Source organism: Eptesicus fuscus, chromosome 7, assembly GCF_027574615.1.
Source record: "Eptesicus fuscus isolate TK198812 chromosome 7, DD_ASM_mEF_20220401, whole genome shotgun sequence".
Classification (NCBI taxonomy): domain Eukaryota; kingdom Metazoa; phylum Chordata; class Mammalia; order Chiroptera; family Vespertilionidae; genus Eptesicus; species Eptesicus fuscus.
In genome coordinates this window covers 95,119,629-95,138,691 of record NC_072479.1, presented here as the reverse complement: position 1 = coordinate 95,138,691, position 19,063 = coordinate 95,119,629, and the positions used below count along the sequence as shown (strand labels likewise).

General features: G+C 48.2%; 1 pseudogene; it reads left to right on the top strand.

The window, feature by feature from the left end:
• The first annotated feature begins 655 nt into the window (after nucleotides 1–655).
• LOC103289102 (fructose-bisphosphate aldolase A-like) lies at nucleotides 656–1,869 on the top strand (annotated as a pseudogene).
• The last annotated feature ends 17,194 nt before the right edge of the window (nucleotides 1,870–19,063 follow it).

The window sequence follows — 19,063 nt, the reverse complement described above, 5'->3', positions numbered from 1 at the left end:
GATGACAAAGCCCTGAAACTCCAACAATATACTAGCAGGACACTCTTGAAGCAATTGTAGAAATATCTTTTGCTAAATGAAAGTGACCCAGATCCTACTCAGGAAAGACTCGTGCGCAGCAAAATGACTTATACATGACCCACCTATCTGGCCATCTGTGGAAATCCACAAACTTAACAGGAGATGGAGGGCAGTATTTTGTTTGTTTGTGGCTTAATTCATCGGATATAATCAGGTGTTTGTAAACTGTAACAATGATGGCAACCATTACTTACTGAGTGCCTACAATCACGCTGGCTAGCACGTTCACCCATCAGCTTGTTTAATAGTCAGACCCTCCCCAGGAAGTAGGCACTAATACTATCCACATTTTGCAGACAAGGAAGCAAGCCCAAGAATATTAAATAAGTTGATAAAGGTCACACAGCTCCGATGGGGTGCTCTTGGTTAAGTATTTAGGACTTTTGCGAGACAGTTGTTAAACATCGGTAGCTTGACATTAGTATGGTGGGACTATTAACACCACAGAAACTGGCAAATGCCACAAGTCAGGGCTCCCCTCCCAATTAACCAGCACACCACTGAACAGCTAATAACTGTGTAATACAAATATTCACATTTGACCCAAACTAATGCAGGGGTCTACTGATGAGAAATGGTAGACCAGGTATGTTGTGGATGGATAGAAAAATGGGTGGGATTAGTGAATACTGCAGGAATAATCTAAGCTCCCAGAGAGATCCAGGCAATGCCAGTCTCCGTACGTAACAAGAGGATTTTAAGGATACGAGAATCATCTCTGTAAGTCTCAAAGTATAAATTCCTCAACGCTTAATCAGTGGCACACCCCCCAGCTCAGACATCTGAGTTATGTAAATATCACAGATTTGAGGGCTGGGTAGGGTAGAATACATTTGCAAGAATATAACTATTTTAAAGACATCTGCAGAAGCCTTCGCATGTGAGTCATTGAAAAGATTCCACCTGACTCAGAACAAGAATTGAATCCAGAGTCCACTTGCCAGCCCGCTGCCCTCCACTGCTGCACCACGTAAGCCCGCCTCTCTCCTGGGCCAGGAACTGATTGGCACCAGGCCCTACCAATACCCAGGGCTGACCCCAGAGCTGACCCCAGAGCAAAGTCAGACGCCCATGTAGAAATGGGCTCTCCTTCGTGCTGTTCAAGATTAGCGGGTTGGCTGAAGTGCTCTGAGACCCTCCCCATGCCACAGGGATGGAGCATAAGCACCCATCAAGGCTTGTCCCGTATGCTCAGGGAGGTGCCTGTGTGCAAAGGCATCTGACTTTGCTCACCGCATTCTTGCAAAGGCGTCTGACTTTGCTCACCGCATCGTGGCTCCGAGCAAGGGGACCCTGGATGCGGATGAGTCCACGGGGAGCATTGCCTCACACGGCTGCAGTCCATTGGCACCGAAAACCCCAAGGAGACCAGCGCTTCTCCTGCCAGCTGCTGGTGACTGCCGATGACTGCAAGAACCCCTGTATTGGGGTGTCACCCTCTTCCATGAGATGCTCTATCAGAAGACAGATGATGGGCGTCCCTTCCCCCAAGTTATCAGATCCAAGGGTGGTGTTGAGGGCATCAAGGTAGACAAGGGTATGGTACCCCTGGCAGAGACTACTACCCAAAGGCTGGATGGGCTGTCTGAGCGCTGTGCCCAGCACCAGAAGGATGGACCTGACTTTGCCGAGTGGCGCTATGTGCTGAAGATTGGTGAACACACCCCCTCAACCCTCGCCATCATGGAAAACGCCGACGTTCTGGCCCGTTATGCCTGAATCTGCCAGCAGAATGGCATTGTGCCCACCATGGAGCCTGGGATCCTCCCCTCAGCCTGCCTTCTGTGAAGTACTAGTGGCGACATACATGATTATAGGCGACAGTGTAACTGTCCTGGTTGCAAACTGACCTAAGCCCATACGGTCAGGCACAACCTCTTGGGCTCTTTTTGATAGATGTAAGAACTTTCCAGAATGTTTGAGGTGGGCTACTTCTCCGCAAACTCACCACTGGTTATATTGAACGTGAGCCTCACACCAAACTCACCACACCTCACCTATTTGTATTGATTAACAAGCATAATTATAAACTCGGTGACGTTCCAGCTTTCTGACTTTTTAGCTGATTTGCTCGCCTGTTGGTTGTTTCTTAAAGACGAGACGACCAAGTTTCAGAGGCGGGAGTCTGTCATCCCTGTGTTTGCTGTTAGGCAATCGGCTGGCCTCCTGTCCAGGGCTGCACACAGGCACCTCCCTGAGCATACGGGACAAGCCTTGATGGGTGCTTATGCTCCATCCCTGTGGCATGGGGAGGGTCTCAGAGCACTTCAGCCAAACCGCTAATCTTGAACAGCACGAAGGAGAGCCCATTTCTACACAAATGTCACCGGTGAAAACGCACTTGTGCTGTACACTGAGTGGCCAGATTATTATGATTTCTGAACGCATAATAATCTGGCCACTCAGTATATATATATATATATTCGGTGCATGAATTCGTGCATGGGTGGGGGCCCGGTGCATGAATTCGTGCATGGGTGGGGTCCGGCCAGCCTGGCTGGGGGGAGGGAACATGGGCGGTTGGCCAGCCTGCCTGCTGGTCGAACTCCTGGTCAAGGGGACAATTTGCACATTAGCCTCTTATTATATAGAATATACACTGAGTGGCCAGATTATTATGCGTTCAGATTATAATAATCTAGCCACTCAGTGTATTCTCTGTGCTAATCAGTAAGACACCTGGTGAGCAGAGAGGAACCCTTCTGATCTACTGTTACCTTATTGCCCTGGAGCGTGGCATCCAACTGGCTAAGAGGGCCACTAACACACATTTATATCAAACCATCTAGAACATCTTAAAGTATTAACAGACATTGTGACACTAATGTGTGTGTGTTTTTACAGATACCCCTCCTCCCCCGGCTCAGGGAATCCATGCATAGAATTCAGGGGTGCCATGATTTTCGGCGGGGGGGGGGGGGGGGGGAATTACATCTTTTATTTTCACTGACCTCAGTATTTGTAAACCCTGCAACTTTGCCATCAACGAAGTCAGATAGTCTCCTGTCACATTACGTCTGCCATATACATCTGGAAACGTCATTAATGCTCATTGCTTCTTCTGAATGATCAGCCCTTCCGGCCTCTCAGTAACTGTAGTGCTGTATCCCAGTCATTTCTACTGGTATATAGCTGACGTGTGGAGGAGGCTTTTGACCCGGAGCCCGGGCCTTCAGAACATTATTTCCCTTCTCAGCTCTGTGCTCGAGATTGGCGGTATCGTGTCTAAGATCCTGGCCAGAAAGCAACACCTGATATTCTGGTGCCTTAAAGTGCTTCTGCCAAGATCTTACCATCTGTTGCAAGTTGGGTTCCCTGGGAAGCAGACTCGGAGGTGGAGGCTGGCGTGCAGGGCGTTTAGTGGGGAGCACACTCAGTCGGGAGCAAACCCTGCCCTGCAGGGCCAGTGAAGGAAGCAGGACTGGCGAGGTGGGGGGCGGGGGGGGCAGGGGGGAGAGTGCAGGGGCAAGGGACAGTCACAAGCAAGTCTCCGCCCATCCCGTGGGGGGCTCTGCAGCGAGGCTGGGGCTGCAGACTTTGCGCCCACACACCTATCCAGTCACGGGATGTAGCTGATCCCAGGGAAGGAGGCACGTCCTTGGGCTCTGCAGGGCTCTGCAGGGACTCAGTGGTCAGCCATCAGCTACCAACACACGCGTCAACTGGGGGAATAAACAGGTCCATCCTGGAGCGGTTCCAGCGACACCCCCACTACACCGCATCCTGTGAGTCACTCGCCTGCCTGTGCTACCTCGCAAGCTCACGGCACTTCCAGGGATGCTCTGCACCCGTGCGGCAGGCCTGAGAGAGGTGATGCATCCCCTGCCACTGTCCTCAGCATCACAGGCCGAGCCCTTCCTTAGGCCCTAGACTTCGGGTTCTGTAACTCCATCAGGTTCCCAAACTCGAATCAGGAACCAGTTCCTCTATTTGCACTCACCTTTCCCCAGAGAACCTGGCCCTCCCTTTAACCCGATCTGATCAGAGCACCAGCCTGGCAGGGTCTGGGCCCCTGGGCCCTCACCCTCACTCCTGATCACCAGTCTCTCTCTTTTTAAATATATTTTTATTGATTTCAGAGAGGAAAGGAGCCAGGGGTGGGGAGCGGGGAGAGGGAGAAAGAGAGAGAGAACATCAATGATGAGAGAGAATCATTGATTGGTTGGCTGCCTCCTGCACGCCCCACACTGGGGATTGAGTCCGCAACCGGGGCATGTGCCCTGACCGGGAATCAAACCATGACCTCTTGGTTCATAGGCTGACGCTCAACCACTGAGCCACGCTGGCTGGGCTCAATCACCAGTCTTGTTTCTCACCAGCCTTCCACTCCTAGCCCTCCCCAGCTTCCAGCCTTCCTTGCTCCCCTGCCACCACCACACCCCCTGTCACGCCAATGGACTCAAGAGCCTCTGGCAGCTCCTGGTCCCCATTCTCAACCCACCTTCTCCCTCTCCCCCTCCCCACCAGCCAGATGACTACTCCTCAAGCTGACCTGTGATCATATCTGAGCAATGCACCCATCACCAGGAGGCCTCCACCGAACGCCCCCAACCTTCCTCACCAACCCCCTCCTCTACACACTCTACTCAGGCTCCAGCTAAGGTGGGTGACTCATTTTATTCCCCACTTTTGCTCACCACCCTCCCTTTGCCAGCACTGTTTGTCCTGCTTCCTGTCGCACTCTATCTCCCACCCACTCATTCATTCAATCCACGGGGGGAACGTTTGCTAAGCACGTGCTTGACACCATTGAGGAGAGTGACGAGCCAGATGAACGGGTCTGCCTTCCAGGGCTTTCCCGTCTCCTGGGAAAGGCAGACGTAAGCCAATCAATCACCGTGATAATTGCAGGTTCTGGCCAAACGGGTTGATGCAACACGGCTGAGCTTCCTGGCCACGTGCCCAGAACAGATTACAAATGTGCGAGATATGGAGCCCCTCGAGGTCTTGCTCATCCATTTAGTCCTGTATTGTCTTCTGCTTCCGAGATGATGTGGAGAAAGCTTAGAGGTGCCGGCGGGGGTGCCGGTGGCCTGTCTGACGTGTGGTCTCTGAGCGGAGCCTGGAGAGGAGCCCTCCGCGTGGGAGGGCAGGAAGGAGCAATCCCTGGCGGGGGTGGGGGGGCCAGTGGGTTGCAGGCCTTGAGGTCCGGAGGGTGGGTCCAGGACACAAAGGGCAGAGGGTCAGGGGGAGGCCTGGTGTGAGGCCAGGCTGGAGGGAGTGGTCCAGATCCAGGCTCTCCCCACTCAAAATTCCTGAAAGCTCGGCCAGTGCCCAGCTCACCTGGGAACACATCAGACATGCAGAATCTTGGCCCCACCCCAGCTCTCCTGAATCATAAGTTGCATTTTAATAAGATCCCCAGGCGATTCGTATGTACATTCTTTAACGCTGTGGTTCTGGACCAGATCATGCAGGTCCTCTTAGACCCTGGGAAGGGATTTGAAATCCCTTCCCCGGCCCCCTCCTTCCAGGTCAAGGGTAAGTGCTTCTCCTTCTGGGAAGCTTGTGCAGATCCCCATAAGCTGACAGGAATCCCCACAGGGAGTTAGAATTCCCATCCTTATAGATGACTAAAGCGTGCGTGGCCCCAGTCACTGAGTCACGGGCTCCTTGAGGTCAGAGAACATGTCTTAGTTATCTTTGTCTTCTCCAGATCCTCTTGCAACATCTCGCCTGTGGTGGATAAATGAGCAAAAAAAACTCAAACGAAACCCCCAAACGGTACAGTCATGTCAGGTAGAATGGCGCCGTATCAGCAAGGACTCTGAACTAACCCCTTTAGGGGAAAGTGACAACATCTAACCCTACTGGCTGAGGCAACATATGATGCATTTATTATCTTCCACAGCTGGAAAGTATAGCAGAGAAGCTTCAGGCATGGCTGCATTCGGGTGTGCAAACAGTGTAATCAGGAGTCTGTTTCTGTCCACTCCTCCACTTTGCTTTCCTTATACTGGCTTCATTTTTAGGATCAAGTCCAAATATTGACAAAAATGACCTCCAGCTGTCCTAGACCTAGAGCCTACCAGCCTAGCAACCTAGAGAAAGAAAACCCTCGTTCTTGATATTTATAGCTTTGGCCCAGGCCCATCCTGAGCCAAACAGACTGGGGGAGGGGCAGGGGAAGGTCCCTAAAAGAAAGTCAAGGTGCTATTATGAGAAGAAAAATAAAGGAGAAGGATGTTGAGCAGAAGGGGAAGCTATTCACTACAACCATCATGAGACAGGCCTGCCGTGCTATCATCACAAATCAGGATGTTCACGAATATTTATTAACCTAGGGAAAAATTCATGGAGTCTTGCAAAATGAAAAAAAAAAAAGTAGGCTGAAAACATTAATGTGAAATTATACCTTTCAGGGGTATGAATATACTGGTATGCTTTATAGAAAGATTCCACCTGCTTAGAAATAAAGTAGTAAGAAATATTCATCCCAATGGACCCTGGTAGAATTAAATGTTTTTTCTTTTTTATATTTTTGCAGTTTTCACATTGCTATACTGAATATGTACTACATTTGCTATGATTAAGAAACATATTTTTAAGTAAATATATGTGTGATGGTTAATTTAATGTGTCAACTTGGCTGGGCCACAGTGCCCAGATATGTGGTCAAACAGTATTCTGGATCTTTCTGGGGAGGTGTTTGTTGGATGCAGTTAACATTTAAACCAGTGGACTCTGAGTAAAGCAGATTCCCTTCATACGAGGGTGGGCCTCATCCAACCAGTTAAAGGTCTTACTAAATAAAGACTGATCTCCCCAAAGCAAGAGGGGCTTCTGCCAGCAGATAGCCTTTGCACTCAAACTGCAACTCTTCCCTGTGTCTCCAGCCTGCTGGTCTACCCTGTAGACATGAGCCAATTCCTTTGAATAAAATCTCTCTCTAGATACGTGTGTGTGTGTGTGTGTGTGTGTGTGTGTATGTGTGTGTGTGTACACATCCTCTTGGTTCTGTTTCTCTGGAGAAACCTGACTTGTGCAGTACGGTTCCTGCCTTCTATTATTAACTCCCCATCAAAGAAACCAGCAGTCCTGGGTCAGAAAGCCTGGTTTTGAGTCCCAGGCTGCCTCTGACCAGCAGGCTGATCTCAGGTAAATCCATTCACCTCTCTGATCCTGCTGTCCTCGTCTCTAACACAGAGGTGACCATTCCAGCCCCAATCTCAGAGCCAATGGTATGCCTGCCATGACTGCCCTTTGTATCATTTTCTCAACACTGAGCCGCCAGGTCCCGATTTCTGAAGATTAAGTCCTTTCATAAATGTCTTCCCCTTAGAAGTCGGTGTGAAAATAAAATACAACAACAAAGTCTCTCGAGTGGGGAGACTTGTCCAGTCACTAATGAACAGATAGAAAGAAGCATCTATGTTCACACTTAAACACCTGCAATGTCAATGTTTTCCATTCTCATCGCTAGCTCAGAGCAGACTGATCTGTGTTTAAACCCAACAAGACTTTGCTCCCACAAGAAAGGAACCCTCACTCTGTGGCTGGACTTGGTACCTCTCTGTGCACTGAACATCAAGTATGGCACAAAGGGGGACACCCCCCTCAAACCCCCGCTCTCCGATCGCTGACCGGGTTCTCGGAGCACTGGAGACCAATGGCCCTCTCTCTGATTCCTGGTGCTCACTGGAGATGCCCAGAGAGAAGGCCCGCCTTTGTCCCAGATGCGTGTCTCATTGAAGATACCAGCGGACTTTTCCAAAGTCCCCAGAGCTGCCCTCGGCCTGCCCAAGTTCTTACAGCTTCAGAGACGCTCAGGATGACCCCCAGGGCCTGTTAGAATAGGAAAGTAACTGAGAATCATTCTGCCTAATGCATGATTTGAATGCTTCCTTCATTGTGCTCCAATGAAATCCAGTGAAATTCATAGATCATTTTATTTCCCTACACACACAATGTTGAAAATATCAATAGAACATCCTACCCATAATATGAAGGAGGAATAAAAGAAAAGTAACCTAGAATAAAAATTAAAGTCATTTAGGTTAAAATCACAGCCATGCATTCAATCATTCAATAAATGTTTGCGAGCGCCTCTTCCCAGGCAACTCTGTAGGTGCCGAGCGGTGGACAAAAGTGGCAGGAAGAGGGATAGGAAATGTGGAGGGTGTGGGTTAGGAGCTCAGGGAAGACCTCAGTGGAAGTCCTAGTGACCTAATCAGACGCTTGCATCTTCCTGTGTTAATTAATTCAATATTTACTGAAAGTTGATGATGGGGCGGGCACTGTTCTGGGAGACAGAGAATGAGCTGTGCACTAGCCTGCCCCGTGGAGTGCCATTCTAGGTACGGGCATACATTTGAAGGTAAGAGGAATAAGGATGTCAGGAGCCAATCCGTATGAGGAACGTGAAGGAGCTGGAGGCATAGAAGGAATGAGAATAAAAGCGAGGCTCACACTTCCCACAGAAAGCCGTGGCGCTTAGACAGGAGGCAGAGCCATGGGTCTCCCCAATCTCAGCCCTTACCTAAAGTTAGGGTGCAAATACTTTTCTGGAGACAGCCAGACATACATCCATGTCCTACAGGGCATCCCCAGCTTACCAGATCTCTGGACCTTCAGAAACAGACTCAATGCCACCCACAGGCATCCTCCCAACTCTCACCTCATCAACATTGTGCTTGTTTTCCCTTCTCTCTAGAATGTTCTTTTCCCAGGCATCCTCATGGACTCACTCCTTCCCTTTATTAAAATGTGTGCTCATGACACCCCTCTGAAAGGCCGTCCTGTCCACTGTACCCCAAAGCGCTCCCCCTCACCTATCACAACCCTTCCTTTTACTCTGCTTTTCATTCATCACTCCTTGATGTGATATTACATATTTATTAGTTTGCTTGTTCGTTTATTGTCTGTTTCTTCTACTCCATCAGAGCAGGGGTTTTGTCTCTTGGTTCACTGCTGTGACTTCAGCAGCTAGGACAGTGCCTGGCACAGAGTAGGTCTTCAATCAATGTGTTTAATATATAATGTATAACCAGTGATGTGCTGAGCCAGCTCACACCAGCTTTGGAAGTTAATTGCCCACATCCCATCCCAACCATGTGTTCCATGATATCATATTGCTATCTCTCATGATGGCAGTGTTTACACCACAGCAATTGGCCAATGCTATATATCAAGACTTTTTCTGCCTGGAAAGCTGGTTGTTAAACATTAACGAGCACTTCACTAAACATAAATGGACATGTGCTACTGGATATGTCTCCTTTGTTAAGAGAGGGGTTCCCATATACCTCCGAGGAAAACTAACTCATTTCATTTCAGGAATCCAGAAACAAACTGTTCCAACCCCAGGCTATTTTTCTGTCACAGGCCTAACAGCTGGATGGTAAGCCCAAATACTCTCTATTTATTCCCTGCACGCTAACTTACTGATAAATGTGCAAATGCATTCTTAATGACACTAGAGCCATCCCATCTTAGGGGTAACACTTTCTTTTGCCCTAGTAATTTAAAAATTGGCAATTGCTAATCATCCAAACAGGAAAGTAGATAAATAGTTGTGATAATTACGCACATTCTTCTCTTCAGAGTATGTACTCATTTTCGATAAATATAGAAAATAAGTAAGCATTGCTATAGTTCTTCATTAGGAATCTCTATTCCCAATCTCACTTCTGTCAACACCCATTCATTGTTTAAAATACTCCTTGTTGAAAGGGGAATCCAGACCCCTCCCTGCCGGCTGACGGGCGCCCTCCGGATGGGTCAGCCCAATCGTTGGTTGGTTGTCTCAGTGCTGACTGTGAAAAACAAGCTTGAAAGATTATCTTTTCCAACATGGAAAAAGCCAGAAGGAGCGAGCAGCAGCCAGCGTGTCCCTGCGCCAGCGGCGGCGGCGGGGTCGGGGATCTAATTAAGAAGTGTGCAGCGGGTGAGTTCTGGGGGCTGGACGTGGGGCCACTGAGCCCACAAGCGCTTCTTTCATGTCTAACCTTGACTGAACCAGGCTTCTCAGAAAGCCCGGCCCTGATGGAAAATAAATTCCGCGAACTCGAATGGAGCCATTAACGTCTCCCTCCTCAGGCCCTGAAACATTTATTTGCTTTAAAATACACACTCTCGTCTGAGTTTTATTAGGAGGCAGAGCCAGCTTTTACCGCGGAGGGAGATTTATCTCTGCCACACTCTCCCCTCTGCTGCACGCTGTCCTCCTCCCCCAGGCAGAGCTGAGCTGCTGGGAGAAGGGACAGGGGACAAGGGATGGGGAGTCCCATGGGCTCCACTCCTCATCAGCTTCTGGGAAGAACCTTGGCATCGCCTTGGGGTGCTAACTTGTGACCAGCCCCAAATTTGGACCATGTAGGAGTCTATGAGAAGGATTAAAATAGGTGCATTCACAATAAATATTTCTTGAGCACCCACTATGTGCCAGGGACTGTGTTGGGTTCTGAGACCCAGCACTGAGTCAGACATAGGTCTTGTCTGCAAGGGGCTCATTGTCCAGTGGATTCAAATCTGTAATCCTAGAAAGGACGTCTCGCCGCCCAGGTTGTCTACACCCAGCCCCATCTACTGGTTTCCCATTAGGTGCCGGGCACCAAGCCCCACTGACAATGCCACGAGGAATAAGGCAGCTCCCCATCCTTGAGCTCAGAGCTAGCAGGGGTGATAAGCATGTCAAAGGTGAACCAGCCCTACGGCGCAGTGGGCTCAATCCTGTGATGCATGTCTGCCCGTCACAAGGTAAGAGCTACCATTTGTCACATTGACTCAGTGCCAGGCCTCGGAGAGGTCCTTCCCATCCATTATGTCATTTTACCCCACAACCACCTCATGACGTGAGCCGGCGCGTGTGTGCGCCACTGTTATCATTTCTGCCGTTCCCACCTAACACTTGCTCTGTGATTTACCTGATATTTTTCTTAAACCAACTCACATGATTAAACCAACCCTTATTTTAAGTAATAATACATCTAAAATCGTAAGACTGATGAGCTAGTTTTATGTATATGTGTATTTTTTCTAATACCTATCAATCAAATGCATAACATCGGAATTTATTTATTTTATTTTATTTTTTTATAAATATTTTATTGATTTTTTTACAGAGAGGAGGGTAGAGAGATAGAGAGTTAGAAATATCGATGAGAGAGAAACATCGATCAGCTGCCTCCTGCACACCTCCTACTGGGGATGTGCCCGCAACCAAGGTACATGCCCTTGACCGGAATCGAACCTGGGACCCTTCAGTCCGCAGGCCGACGCTCTTTCCACTGAGCCAAACCGGTTTCGGCAAATGCATAACATCGAAATTTAAAATCATCTTGTGTATCAGCCACTGGGATACACTGGGGTGTGAGTCTGGGTAAGGAGTGTTAGCTGCTATAGAAACAGCAGTCAGGGTTGGTTTTCTGCTCATGTCAGTTCGGTGTAGGTGGCTGGAGGGCCTGGGGTTCTTCACAGAGTCTCTCAGGAATCCAGGCTCAATCCATCTCAAGGTTCCCTCATCCCTTGGGGTCTCAGGGACTCCCCTGGGTTCTCTGCACCCAGCTGACAGGTGAGGAAAGAGAGAGTATCACATCCCATTGGTCAGAACTCATCCATGGGACCCTTACCTAACAGCAGGGGATTCTGGGACATGTGCTTGGCCCATGGGCCCTACAGAAGTGGAAACCAGGTTTAAAGGAGATCTAACATCACCTCTGCCACACTAAGGTAAAGATTCCTGCTTTGGAAATACTAATGCAAGCAATTCCATTTTACAAGTGAGGAAATGGAGTCTTAAAAACGTTAAGTGCCCTGCCCCAGGTCACACAGGTATTAGAAGATAAAGCTTGGGCTCAAACCCAAATCAAAGGCTGTGTTGCAACCACCACCTCTCGGTTGCACGAGGACTCCAACTCCTCACCTCCACTCAGCTTGCTCCTCATCTCCAGGTCTGACGGGAGACCTTCCCAGATGTCCTCATCCGGGTGTCCCACAGGCACCTCCAACTAAACATGCCTGAGCCCACGTCATCATTTCTCTCACGTCCCAGCCCAGTCACCTTCTCCTTCTGAATTCTCTGTTTTGGTAAATGAGTTCTCTGACTAAGCCAGAAAACCAGATCTTATCTAGAATTTTCCTGTCTCAGAATGCTTTTAGCTGCGAGGAACAGAAAACCCACCTCAAAATGGCTTAAACCAGTGGTCGGCAAACTCATTAGTCAACAGAGCCAAATATCAACAGTACAACGATTGAAATTTCTTTTGAGAGCCAAATTTTTTACACTTAAACTTCTTCTAATGCCACTTCTTCAAAATAAACTCACCCAGGCCGTGGTATTTTGTGAAAGAGCCACACTCAAGGGGCCAAAGAGCCACATGTGGCTCACGAGCCACAGTTTGCCGACCACGGGCTTAAACCATCAGAAAATGTTCTATCTCATAGAAAAACAGGTCCCCACTGTGACCGTTCCAGGAGCGGTTCATGTGTCGGCTCAAGCTCAGCATCCAGGGACCAAGTTCCTCTGTCTTTCCACGTGGCCACCCTCAGCCTGTTGGCTAGATCACTTCACCTGGTTCCAAGCAACACAAGAAGACAGCAATGTCCAGGAGCAGGAAAGGAAGGTTTCCCCTCCACATTCTCCTTAAAGAGCAAAGAGCCCTTCACCGAGGTGCCCCAGAGGAGAGCTCCCTCACGTCACACTGACCTTGGCTGTGCCACGTGCCCATCCTACACCAGCGGGGCGAAGGAAGTGGAGCCATCAGAACGGCTCAGATGAACAACTCTTTGCCTTCCGGGGTCGTGTGACGTCTGGCCTCTCTTGTCACACTGGCCACTGGATACCAGCACCAAAATGGTACTCTTTCCCAAGAAGATGAGAAAGTAAATAAGCAACACGGAGTGTCAACCCACTCCCTCTTCCTTACTCCAACGTCCAACCAGTCACTTCCTCCGTTTGCCTCCTTCGTTCTCCGGGCTCCATGCTTTGCTGTGGTCACCACCTAAGCTATCCTAATTCAGCGCCTCAGTAAGCTGGGCAAACTTCTACTAACAGCCAGTGAAGTTGTCAACATAACTACATCCTCCTCAAATGCTAAAAATTAAACATTCTTTCCCTTCAATGGCCTGTACTGTCAATTTCCTCCAGCAAATCTCTTCCTTAGAGCCAACATAATGAATGTTATCCCAGTTTTGTGCAAACTGTAAAAGAATAAGTAAATTCTACAAGTGAGATGTCAGAATTAATGGGTTGGTATGTGTTTGAGGTTCTCGGTTTCTAGAAATAACTGTGACTGAAATGATCATAGAATCTTATCTCTGAGCGTGCCCTCATTAACATTTCAAAAAAATGGTCCAGGGGAGGGCATTTAGATCATATTTATTGGTAGGTCATTACCATCTGAAAAATCCATGAGAAACATTATCACAGAAACAGAAATATGAACGTATCGTACATATGCAAAACCAAATTTGCTATTTTCTCATTAAAAAAAAAAAACACCTTTAATTTACACTCATCTTATGATATGAGAAATGGTCATTTTATTCTTCCGGTTGCCCTGACCAAAAACCTTGTGTATTCGTTATGTATGGCTGTATAACCGATTATCCCCAAACTTAGCTTAAAACACTCATGTTACTAGCTCCCAGTTTCTAAGGGTAAGGAAGCTGGACATGATTCGCTGGGCCTTCAGCTCTAAGGTCCCTGACAGGTGGCAATCACAGTGTCATCAGAGGCTGTGATCTCATCTCAAAGCTCAACTGGGGAAAGACCCCTCTGAGCTCATGTGGCTGTTGGCGGGATTCAGTTCTTTGAGGGTTGTTGGACCGAGGGCTACCCTCAGATCCCTGCCATTGGGAACCTCTCCAACACAGCAGCTTGCTCCAATGAAGTGTGCAAGCCAGCAGGGAAGCAGAGAGAACCCACTAACAAGAGGAAGCCACAATCTTCTGTAACCTAATCACAGAAATGACATCCCATCAACTTTGCCATCTTCTACTCATTAGAAACAAGTGACTGGGTCCAGCCCAGACTTAAGAGGAAGGGAATGACACAAAGACATAAGTACCAGGAGGCAGGGTCATCAGGAGTCACATCATCAGCTGCCTGTCACCCCTTAGAGCCATCCCCAATTTCTCTCCTTTCACACCCTACACCCAATCCATCAGGCAACTCAACAGGCTGTACCCTCAAAACAACAGACTCAGCACCCCACCGTTGTTTGTTCAGATGTCACCTGTTCAGTGATATTTGGTCATCCTACTTAACATCATGACCAACCCATTAACCCACACACATATTCTCATCCCTCCTTCCTTATTTGTCTTTATAGATCACCATCAGATATTCTAGATTTTTTTTTATCATTTTTTTAAATTCTCTCTCTCCTTAGCAGGTAAACTCTATTAGGGCAGGGATTTTCTTGTCTTGTTGGCTGCTGCTGCACTCTCCATGCCCAGAGCAGCTCAACAATACTGTTGAATGAATGGATATTAGAATACAAGGAAATGTGTTCTCTTTTTAATACAATGGGAAACACTTTATTCTAAAATGTGCAAACGTTCCAACCTCTATGTACACAGAGGTGTGGACTCTATTGGTTTTGCAAAGTGTTCTTGTCTCACTGGGCTTCCAGACTCAGCCCCTCAGAGCTCCACCTCCCCAACACCAAACCAGAGGGGACCGAACAGAGGGAAAGACTATTTCAGACTCCAGACTCCAGGGTGGTCTCTAATTTTGCCTTGCAAACCACACTACCTGGGCCACCTGGGCTAAAACTACCGAGGACATTCTGCCAAGGGAGCCCTCAGCTGCGAAGACCCTGCCCGCCCATGGGCAGGCCACGGTCATGGGTGGACACCAATGGAAGGCAGCCCAGGACAGAAGGAACCGGGAGTGTTTTCCTACTCCATGACCAATGGCCATGAGGCTCAAGGGACTCTTTGTAAAGCGGAGCTTCTCAAACTTTTCCACATCAGTGTCCCTTGGGGCAGACAGAAATGAACCCAGGGCGCTTGGGGGGTCTAGGTCAGCTTCGTTTTCCTAAACGTCCTGTTGCTGAGAGAGCAAGAAGCTTGGGGGCAGACAGCGGCTTTAAGGGTCTCTGATACCAGTCTTCTCTTTTGTTGTTGTCTTTGCCTTAGGAAAACAGCTTTCAAAGGAAATGTTCCATGAACAAAGACGACGGATTCTTTGGTTCCTGTTTTATCACCAATGCGTTTTGTCACCTGCCGATGAACTGAGCCCCCAAAGATTGTCTCCATGATCAACTCCAGTCACTCATATCCCAAATGTCACTGTTACCGTATCAATCTCATCGTGTGCGATAAAAGCAATAAAATCCGTGCTAATTCAGACTTTTTTAAAGCTGCTAAATGAAGTAAACTTGGGGGATAGGCTTTACCAATAGGTCGAACACTGAATCCACATTTGTAGCCTTGTCCCTAGTGCCTACGTAATCCTTTGCAAAGACTATAAATTCAGTCCCTGAAAGCTGGGACTGCCTCTTCCCCTGACAAAGGCAGCAAAACTCTGCAGCTCAGTCATCACGGAAGTCACTCCCTAGTTCAAGTTTTGTGTCTACTCTTTTGAAGTCTCCATCCAATGCAATGAGAAACCACAAGAAACTTTCTGGTGTGTGGTGTTCCTGATGAATGAGGGCGTGCCTGCTGGGGGCTTCAGGACAAGAAATAACCATGATGTAGGCTCCCTCCACGGCCCTTTGCCTGCACAGAACTGGCCTTATCTTTGCAATAGGTTTGCACATTTTCTTCCCGATCCATACCATGCTCGTTAAAATACAAATCTGGTGGGAAATTCTTCACCGGTTATTATCCAACGCATTGCAAGCTTACACACTTCTCAGTCAGACCCTCAGTACAGCGATGAGCCTGGGCCCCAGAGCAGGCCGCTTGCATGGGAATCCCACCCAGCTCTACCAACCTCCTCCTCTCCCAAGTGCCTCGGTTTCCTTCTTGGTTGGCGGGGGCTAACAGTAACGAGGATCTGCTTGAGTCCGTGTGCATGAGGTGTTGACAGCTGGTGTAGGAAACGCCCTGTGTGTGAGCTGCTGCTGCATTTCATTGTATCTAAAATGCCGTCAACTGTAAGAAGCACCACTGTTTTATGTACCACTAGGAAAGGAAAAAATACTCCCAATTACACTATTCGATGCTCTCTTATCTCTTAAAATTTTTATTGTAGACTTATCGAAAGTACTCATTTAGTGACTTATTGGATATACCACCTATCTCCCTTGGGCACACCTAGAAAGAAAAATAGAAGTGAAAAAAAAATTGGTTAAGTTATTCTCGAAACTTCTTGAGAGTTCACATTTTCTTAATGATTTTCAACTGAATCCTGAATGTTGTCAGTGTTAATCTTTGTCCAGGCAACTGACGGCATTGACAAAGCATTTCTTTCCAGGGCCTGGACTTTGGTGCTGAGGGGAGGTGTCAAGCAATGGCAGCCACGTCATGACCTCATGTCAATGACAATGAGACCTTTAATCATGGACACATCCCAATCACACGGCTGCTAAGGTGTGTGCATGTGGGGGTAGGTGATCTTAGAATCAATGAAATATGTTAATATCACTGCATTCTCAATTTCAGTAGAACAGATGAAGATTCCTGAGCTGGTTGAATCATCTGAGTCCATCTTGGATGGACCTGATTATAAAGAATTATTAACCTCGGTTGGGATCTCTACCCAGTCATTCGAACAAATCTTTTGAGCACATCCAGTTGTCATTCCACGGGGACGTGGTTTTCAGTGCAGCTGTTCAATTTTAATCCAGATCAGGTGTGAAGGTCACCATCAAGGAGTTCTGAAAGGAAGGTCAGGTCATGTTTCATTCCTGTGTTTGGTTATGCATTGGAAGGAGAAAGAAGCAAGCACCATGTTGATTGTCTTCAGACGGTCTCTTCCCTTCACCCGCTCAGGGCTCTGCCCATGACTCCAGGGTACATGCCTCAGTGTAGGGGAACAGTGGTCCTCACTCACTCCAGCTGCAGGACAAGCACCTGGAGAGGTGGGTAAAAATGCAGAGACGAACATCTGCCTAGAGCAGACCCTGGAAGGGAGGCCCAAGAATCTACGTCTTAAAGAACTGGCCTCCCCAAGCTTCCTACCCAACCAAAGCTTGAGGGTCACAGCTCCAGAAAAAAAGATGGTACAAAAAATGGGAAAAGATGGGAATGAGGGACACGGGGAGAAGGGAGTGTGAAGAAAAGTTATTGCTACAGAACACATTCTCCAAAGTGGCTCCTTTGTAAAGATAGTCTGCTGACCTTACAGTGCTGTTAAAATGGGGTAAAAGATGTGGAGAAGGCCGTGGAGAGGGTTGGGTTTATGATGCTTTCTCCTTCCATCAAAAGCACAATCCCCACTGTGTGAAACAACTGGGAAGTGTATTGGCCCACCCAGGAGGAAATCAGAAGTGCCCGCCAGCAGCTCACTGAGACCATGAGGGACCTTGTCCCCTTCTGTCCCTCTACTCTCCACACACAGCATCTGTCTGAAGGCTGGAACCCTCAAGATTGAGGGCAGCTGCCAGGAAATCAGGGTCACATGCTCACCAGTCAGACCCTGGAAAATGGCAACCAACTGGTCCACCCGTTCAGAAATCACTGCAGGGGAGACCACGGCAATGCCAAGGAAACGGCAGCTATAAAGGCTCCACCCTTTATGTTGTCATAGTTCTGGAATTTTATTTGAAAACTAGAGGCCTGGTGCACAAATTCGTGCACAGGTGGGGTCCCTCAGCCTGGCTGGTGATCAGGCCGATTTGGGCCTTCTTGCCCTGTCCCGATCAACCGGGGCCGATTGGGGCTGGCTGGGGAGAGGGACCACAGGAGGTTGGCCGGCCATGGGAAGTTGGCTGTGGGAGAACACTGACCACCAGGGGGTAGCTCCTGCATTGAGTGTCTGCCCCCTGGTGGTCAGTGCTCATCATAGCAACCAGTCGTTCAGTTGCTTAGGCTTATCCTATATAATAAAAGCCCAATATGCAAATTGACCGACTGGCAGAACGAGCACACTGACCACCAGGGGGCAGATGCTCAATGCAGGAGCTGCCCCCAGCCCGCAGACCCCAAGCCAGCCAAGATGGGTGCCAGTGGGCCCCCACACCCCCGATCACCCTGCCAGTCACCTCCCTCTGCAGGAGGCGACCAGCGGCGGCAGCAGCAGGGGGCAGGGCTGGTGAGCACTACTCGCCCCACAGGTCGGCTCTGATCACTGGCCAGGCCTAGGGACCCTACTCGTGCACGAATTTCATGCATCGGGCCTCTAGTATATACTAGTATATAGATAAATAATCCACATATCTAGAAATCTTTCCTGAAGTGGAACAAAAATGAGCATACGAAGATGTGAATGCTGGGTTGGCTGTGGAAAATTTAAACCATCTTACTAGTAAAAGTAGCAACATAGATAAATAACAGAGTTATAAACCCATCTACGAAATATTATGCAGCTCTTTAAAAAGGCATTTTCTAAAAAGGATTATTAATACTGTAAAGTGGGGACAACAGGGCACAAAATTGGATACGCAACACCAAGTTTGTAAATCAAATTTAGGTAGACCCTCAGAACATAAAATCGGATTATACACACACAATAATAACAACAACAAACAAGAAGAAATCCCTGCAAGAATGCTTTAGAAGAAATAAAATATAGTGTCCACTGCAGAATAGTTTAAAGGGCATTTTCAGCTACTCATAATCCCAAGCAGTCTTACGAAGTAATTATTTCCATTCGTTAATAAGGGCCTTCTAATTTTAATCCTTATAAACCCACGTAACGTTTACAGGGTTGTAATCACAAAGCATGTATATGTAGTTTCATGCATACTCTTTTCTCAGTGCTATTCAACAGACTTTCCCTCCAGTCTTACAGTCGCCACAGCACGGCATTGCTTCTTCCTGCTACACCACCGCCCACTTAACCAAACTCGCGATTTCTTCCCGCCGTCCGTGGTTACCGGCAATGCTGGCATGGAAAACTTTTGCGTGTAGCACATGTACACACCCACTG